The sequence below is a fragment of the Cupressus sempervirens genome, chromosome 4 (genome assembly GCF_028749045.1).
Source record: "Cupressus sempervirens isolate cs-2001-9-10 chromosome 4, ASM2874904v1, whole genome shotgun sequence".
Lineage (NCBI taxonomy): Eukaryota > Viridiplantae > Streptophyta > Pinopsida > Cupressales > Cupressaceae > Cupressus > Cupressus sempervirens.
In genome coordinates this window covers 158,404,046-158,412,499 of record NC_143121.1, presented here as the reverse complement: position 1 = coordinate 158,412,499, position 8,454 = coordinate 158,404,046, and the positions used below count along the sequence as shown (strand labels likewise).

At 33.9% G+C, this 8,454-nt stretch overlaps 1 pseudogene; it reads right to left on the bottom strand.

The window, feature by feature from the left end:
• Nucleotides 1-553: 553 nt before the first annotated feature.
• On the bottom strand, nt 554-8,253 carry LOC149560459 (putative expansin-A17; annotated as a pseudogene).
• Nucleotides 8,254-8,454: the final 201 nt, after the last annotated feature.

Below are 8,454 nucleotides of genomic sequence, written 5' to 3'. Positions count from 1 at the left end.
GTTCTCTTCCTTTGGCCTCAAATGCTCTTGGGTCGACGAGACACTTAAACGCAATCCGTATAATTTTTAAGGATTTGTATACAAATCTTACTGTAAACTATATATATATATATATGAATATATGAAAAGGAATACATAATATGATAAACATGACAGAGAGATGAGAAATTTAGAAAATATTACTAAAACTTCAATTCTTATATTTACATGATTTAATATCGAAACCGAAAGAACTCGAAAATATTATAAAAACATGCAAGAAGCTGGTCCCAAATGCAGTTTACAGGAATTTAGTATCAATTGTTTCATACGATATGAAATAAAATCAGAATGATATCAATCTCAACATCATATATTTTCCTCACTTATTCAGAAGCACATTTATGATGGAAATTCGTTTAACTGAAAAGTATCAGCTAATTAAAAGTATCCAGCTAACAAAAGAAAGAACGATACCATTGCTAACACAAACTCTTAGAAATAACATACTTCAAAATAAATCACACATCAATCACTACTAAGCCTAGTCTCTGACCACTCTTCTGAATTGTAATCATTTAGTACGGAACTGAAGAGGAGAAACAAAAGTTTGGCCAAATTGCCAGTTGGAAGGAGCCACGTTATATAAGGTGAGAATCCTTCCATTGCTGCTCATAAGTCTGAATGATAGGCTCTGTCCATTCAAATACGAATTACTCATCCAGTTAGCTCCCCAGTTTCTTTGTAGAATATGAATACCTGTACAATCCAATCTATAATAGCAAAGATGATAAACAAGCAAAATAAACAACTCTCCAACAATGAAGAAACAGAGTACGCTCTATTTTTTTTAGAGCAGAATCAAAACAACTTTTTTATTACAGATTATTCTATTCCAAAAAATCATTACATTTAATACCACTGCTGGTATACTTATATAGAAAATAACTAATTAAAACTACTACCTAATCTCAAGTTCTATATGGCATCTTCAGCATGATTGCATGCATTATTAACCATCAAATTTAGAAATTACTTAAAAATTGCCGACAACCATGCAATCTAACAACTATCCATGAAAGTTCTAATTTTAATTGTTGTGAACAGTGGTGGAACTGGAATTTTCTATTTCCGAGCAGCAGCAATTTTGGTGTTAATCTTCATACTCCCCCTTGATGTTGAAAGGACTGACAATTCGATCTCTGAGTACCAAAAACTGATCTTTTGCAACTGCCTTTGTGAAGATGTCTGCAATTTGCTCCTTTGTGCTGATGTACTTCAGCTCAACCACTTTATTTTGTACCAAATCTCTAATGAAATGTTGTTTCAAATCAAAGTGTTTGGTCCTGCTGTGATGAACCGGATTCTTGGCCAATTTAATAGCACTTATGTTGTCACAAAAAATCACAGTAGGCTGAACCTGTATCTCTCCAATTTCTTCAAGAAGCTTTCTAAGCCATAAAGCTTGTGTGCTAGCTGAAGTGACCGCAACATATTCCGCTTCTGTAGAAGAGAGAGCAACCATACTTTGCTTCTTTGAACTCCATGTAATTAAACCAGAACCCAAAGAAAAACAATTACCAGATGTAGATTTTCGGTCATCCAAACAACCTCCCCAATCTGAATCACTAAAGCCAACAAGCTCAAACTTATTAGAAGAATAGTGAATGCCAAAATCTACCGTACTTTTCACATACCTCAAAATTCTCTTGGCTACCTTCATATGTTCCTCTGATGGATTTGTCATATACCTTGAAACCAATGAAACTAAATAAGCAATATCAGGCCTTGTGTGAGTTAGAAACATCAAACTCCCCACAATGCTCCTGTATAATGTCTCATCAACAATTTTAGCACCATCATCTCTACATAATGTAACTCCATGAGCAATTGGAGTGGAAAGAAGTTTACAATCTGCCATATCAAATTTCTTCAACATATCTTTTGCATATTTTTCTTGATAAATAAAAATTTCATCTTTACCTTGATAAACCTCCATGCCAAGAAAGTACTTCATGAGGCCTAAATCTTTCATCTCAAACTCATTCATCATAGCAACTTTAAATTCATCTTTCATCTTTGAACTACTACCCATATATAATAAATCATCAACATACAAACTCACAATGAGAATATCATTACCTTCTTGTTTGTAGTAAAGGGTAGGTTCACTCTTACTTCTTTGAAAGCCATTCTGCTGAAAATATCCATCAATTCTTGCATACCATGCATGTGGTGCTTGCTTGAGGCCATACAAAGCCTTCTTCAACTTGTAGACATAATCTTCTTTGCCTTGAATCTCAAAACCTTGTGGCTGTCCCACATATACCTCTTCTTCTAAGTACCCATTCAAGAAGGCACTTTTCACATCCATGTGATGAATACTCCATTTCTTTTGAGCTGCAAGAGAGATTAGCATCCTAATAGTTTCTTGTCTTGCTACTAGTGCAAAAGTTTCTTCATAATCAATGCCATACCTTTGAGTGAAACCTTTAGCAACCAATCTTGCCTTGTGTCTTTCAACACTCCCATCACTATTATACTTGGTCTTATAGACCCATTTTGTGCCAATCTTCTTCTTCTTATGTGGAAGATCTACAAGCTCCCATGTTCCATTCCTATCAATGGAATCCATCTCTTCATTCATTGCTTGTATCCAAACCTCATTAGCGCATGCATCTTCAAAACATGATGGCTCAAAATCAGCTTTAGCAAGTAATGCAAAATTTACTGTCTCACCTATTGGATCTTCTTCATGTGCTTGATTTTGACACCTCTCATAGATATCACTCAATCTTCTTACCTTCCTTGGAGGACTTGAGGATGGACTTGCTCTTGGGATTGGTGAGGGGTTTCTTGGTGGGCTTGGTGATCTTGAAATAGAACCATTAGCTAGCTGCTCATTATCATTATCAGCAATATCATCATCACCCAAAACTGATTTTGGCTTTCCAACATGTTGTTTTTGATGACCATAAACTCCCCCTTCATCAAAAATTACATCTCTTGAAACAACAATCTTATTAGTAATAGGATTGAATAATCTATAAGCTTTTCTTTCCTCACTATAGCCCACAAAAATACATGATTCACTTTTAGCATCTAGCGTTTGCCTATTCTGATCAGGGATGCGAACATAAGCCAAACAACCAAAAACTTTAAAATGATTTACGTTAGGCTTTTTCTCATACCATGCTTCATATGGAGTCATCTTGTGTAGGGCACTTGTAGGACTCCTGTTGAGAATATATACGGCTGTAGCAACTGAATCAGCCCAATAAGAATTGTTCAAACCCTTGGTTTGTAACATGCTCCTTGCCATTTCTACCACAGTACGATTCTTCCTTTCAGCCACTCCATTCTGTTGGGGTGTGTATGCAGTTGTGAGTTGTCTTTTGATGCCATTCCTCTCACCAAAATTCTGAAAATCGTTTGAGCAAAATTCTCCTCCTCGATCTGTTCTCAAACATCTGATTGTGTTCCCTTTCTCATTCTCTACACGAGCTTTAAACCTCTTGAATGTATCAAAGGCTTCATCTTTAGTCTTCAAAAAATATACCCAACACATGCGTGAGTAATCATCTATAAAAGTAATGAAATATGATGACTTACCCAAGCTTTGTGTTTGCATTGGACCACAAATATCTGAATGAATAAGATGAAGTGGGTATTGGGCCCTCCATGCATTGCCTTTTGGAAATGATTCCCTTGAATGTTTCCCTTTTGCACACCCTTCACAAATCTGTTTATGCTCTTCAACCTTAAGCAATCCAAGAACTAATGCATTTGATGTTAGATTCTTCAAACTATTGAAATTCAAATGCCCATACCTGAGATGCCACAACCAACTTTTATCCTCATAAGCCATATTGACAATCTGATTGTCGTTTTGACCAAACTTCAAAGGAAACATCCTATTCTTTGTCATAGGAACAACTGTAATCACTTTATTTTTTCGATTCTTATCATAGATAGTACATTGCATGTTCTCAAATACCACTCTATAATTCTTCTCACATAGCTGCCCAACACTCAATAAATTATGCTTCAACTTGGGAGTATAATAAATATCTTGAACACTTTTCATACCTTCATTTGTCTGAACATCCATGGCTCCTTTGGCCGCAACATCCACAGTATTGTTATTACCAAGGGTAATATTGGATCTGTAACTATCATCAAGCTTTGAAAATATTTCTCTGCTACCAGACATATGGTTAGAGCATCCGGAATCTAAATACCAAACATCATTCACATTACTTTCACCTTTCCCATAACACAAAAATAAATTACCCGAGGAAGGATCCTCATCTTGTTGGGCATAATTTGCATTATTGTTACTTGATTTCAGTCTACACTCTCTCTCAAAATGTCCATACTTATTGCAATGATAGCATTGGATGTTCCTTTTATTAAATCTGCCTCTACCTCTTCCTCCTTGAGCACCTCCTCTTCCTCTAGATCCTCTTAAAAATTCTGATTTTGGCCCCTTCCCGAACCTTTGTTGTTGTTACTACTGCTGTTAGCACCATCGTTCTTTGAAATTTGCATTTGGAAACCAAAAGCCTTCTCATTAACACTGGTAGATGTGTCCCTTATTCTATCCTCATGTGATATAAGAGATCCAACCAATTCATCATACTCCATGGTAGCTAAATTTTTACTTTTTTCTATGGCAATTACTACAATATTCCATCTTGGGGTTAGAGATCTCAATACCTTTTGTATTATTTTCTCTTGAGCAATAGATTCACCCAAAGTGGCCATTTTATTAGTCACATCTTTCACTCTCAGACAAAAATCTCCCACACTCTCTGTCTCCTTCATCTTCAAATTCTCATATTCTCTTTTCAAAGATTGTAGCTTCACAACCTTGATCTGTTCATTGCCATGGTAAGCATCTTTTAGAGTCTTCCAGGCCTCTTTTGCTGTCTGTGCGTTAGCAATTCGGGGAAACAAGCTCTTATCAAGAGCCATCTAAATGTGAAACAATGTCATTGCATTCTTCTTCTCAGCTTCTTTCTTCAATCTCCTGTCATTAGGTTGGAGAGTATTCCAATCTGCAGGCTCTTCATATCCGGATTCAACGATCTCCCAAAAATCTTTTCCAATCAAAAAAGTCTTCATCTTGATTGACTAATATTGGTAATCAACTCCATCAAACTCTGGGATTTGCAAATTGTTTGCCATGCTGCTGTCTTTCAAACACCTTCAGCTCTGATACCAAATGTAGAATATGAATACCTGCACAATCCAATCTATAATAGCAAAGATGATAAACAAGCAAAATAAACAACCCTCCAACAATGAAGAAACAGAGTACGCTCTATTTTTTTTAGAGCAGAATCAAAACAACTTTTTTATTACAGATTATTCTATTCCAAAAAATCATTACATTTAATACCACTGCTGGTATACTTATATAGAAAATAACTAATTAAAACTACTACCTAATCTCAAGTTCTATATGGCATCTTCAGCATGATTGCATGCATTATTAACCATCAAATTTAGAAATTACTAAAAAACTGCCGACAACCATGCAATCTAACAACTATCCATGAAAGTTCTAATTTTAATTGTTGTGAACAGTGGTGGAACTGGAATTTTCTATTTCCGAGCAGCAGCAATCTTGGTGTTAATCTTCATTCTTGTCATTTGCTGCCACCCAGTCCCTGAGCCTTTAATCCAAACTGCAATAAGGTCTCCCCGTCCACCCACATTGCCGATCAGTACCAGCTCAAAATAATTAAAGCCTTTGATGGTGAATTTGATTCCACCATTTTTTTTGCAATGAACTCTGTAATCAGACAATAGCAAATCATAATTGGTTCTGTCATGGCCACTTTAAATTTCGATTATCATCTTTTCTATCGCAGAGTATTGTCAGAAATCTAAAGAGATCATCAGGTCGAGACTGTACTTCAAATTCTATTGAAATATTTAAGATAAAAATTGAAATGGTGACTCTTGATCGTTCGATAAATGATTTCAGGTATGATTCCTGGAAAGGGGAGTATCTAATATGGAGTATGGAATTGTAACTGATGGTTCTATACCATCTATAATGGACTTTTAATGTGAAAGGTTAATTTTAATTAAGTAAATTTCTAAATTGTGATCCATAATCTTCTACTGGACTTTCATGATTGGTTTCTAATGATTTTCTAGAAATGATTCCTATTGTGATTGCTTCAAATAGACAAAGACACCTCCCATGATTTCATGTTCTTGTGTATATAAACAAAATATTGATAAAAATTTAATTATATATATATATATATATATATATATATATATATATATATATATATATATATATATATATTGTCCCGACATTATGAGAGATGACAGAAACTAAAGGGCATACCTTTTGTACTTGATGGGCACAATTCCAGCTTTTTATTGGGCAATCTGCAAGAAGGCTTGTTGTGAGAGGTCGAAATGCTCAAGGGGCAGATTGCACCAGCCTCCATTGTCATTGGGGAGCGCAGGATTAGCAGGGCATAAATTGGTGGCAGTGATTGTGATGGATGCTCCTTGAATGCACCATTGCGGAACTTGCTTCCAATCACATACAATTTTGTAGCAGGCTCCGCATGCTGCTCCATTGTTAAACAAGACGCCACTTAGAGCCCCATTTGCTATCCTATATCCACTCTGTAAATCATCATAGCCGCAACCGCCGCCTGTAAATAAACTCACAAATTTCAGAATCTCTTAATCGATGGTGCTATTTTCTAACCTTGTCACTTCTTAGCTTGGTTGGATCTTACTATCAGAAAGTTAAGGACAAGACTGATGAACAGATCAAAGATCAAGGAGGATGTCAAGGTACCCATGACTCAAAATGTGATTGAAAAAATCAAATTTATTTATTTATAAAAATATTAAAAAGATTAGAAAATGTGATCTAGCATGCTGATTATTATTTTTTAATAATAAACTAATAGTCATGTTCTATCTTTAACCCTAATTCATTTCAATAGAAAAACACTATTAAATATTAGTAATTGGCACATACAAATCTAAAGAAACATACTCAAGTTATTTATCTATAGATATATAATGGAAACAACTCGATAAGTAATATCAAAGCTGGTCAATCCATAATCAAAGTATATCAAATCTGTGTTCTTACATTAATATATTTCATTAACCATTTTGTCCATATAAATAATATTACAAGATGCTTCTATTTATAGAAGTCTTTGATTGTTTCCAAAAATATCTAAATTAACTGACATAGCACAAATAGAGCCATCTAAACATAAATTACACATTCCAAAAATAAAAAGCAGCAATGAAAGAAAGAAAAATATTAGACGCTTTTAACTCCCTATCATTGTAATAATGAATATCTAATATGATCTGAAACAAAATATCATTTATTTATAAATGATTAAAATATCTATTTAATTCAATTACTATAGACTTGTTTATTTAGTATATTCTGATAATAGATCAAGAAATGCAATCTAAAATAAAGATTTCAATAAAAATGTAACATTGATCTACAATATAAATTATAAAAAGAATTCCTTTATCATTAATCAATCTAACGCGTTCATAAACATTGACTTGTCATCTATGAAATGAATAAATGAACAAATATTCATAATCTATTTGTAGCCTAATTGTATTTCATAGGCAAACACTCTCTTTCGAAATTAGAATCTCAGAAAACATTATTCTACAGATGTATGATACACACTCTTGATCTCCCTGATTATAAAACTCAATTTTATGTCTTTCATCGAACTTAATAATAATAAAAATTAATCTCACTAATAATAAATAATAATAAAATAATCACAACCACTGTCCAGTACTTATTAAAAAAAAAAATCAATGTTCAAAATTATACAACCTAATAGAACTATTTTGGAAAGGACGCCACTATCCTCCCTACAATCTTAAAAAGTAAAAATAAATTAACACATCATGAATTTTGAAAATTTCAGGATTTGATCTTCATGATCTGCATAGTTTGTAGTCTAAAATAACAAAAAATTTGCAAAAAATTCCTTATGTTTTTGTAAATGTAGAAAAAATAATAACTTTATTGTGTCTTTAGAACATTTTGTCTAGAGATTAGCCAGTACCTTTTAGAAAGACCAAATTGAAAATATTGTAACAGCAGAGATTATAGAAAGACTGACCCATAGACTGGTCTACATAAAATGTTGCATGCCCTGGTTTCCAGCTATCCACGGGTAATGCGTTCAGCATAGCTATGACTGCTACAATACTCGAAGCTTTCATTACCGTCATTTTGCTATAAAGCTTTCTTGACATTGAAGCCTCCACGTATCTACAAAGACAAATGTCTCTTCATGTCATATGTCATGGTCTGGAACATCTCTTTTATACAGGTAAAAGCGTCATAATTTTTATGACCTATTTGTTTTTGGTAGTTTTAATGATTGTGGCACACAAATTTTTACTCATCTATACTAACCAAAAATGCAATAG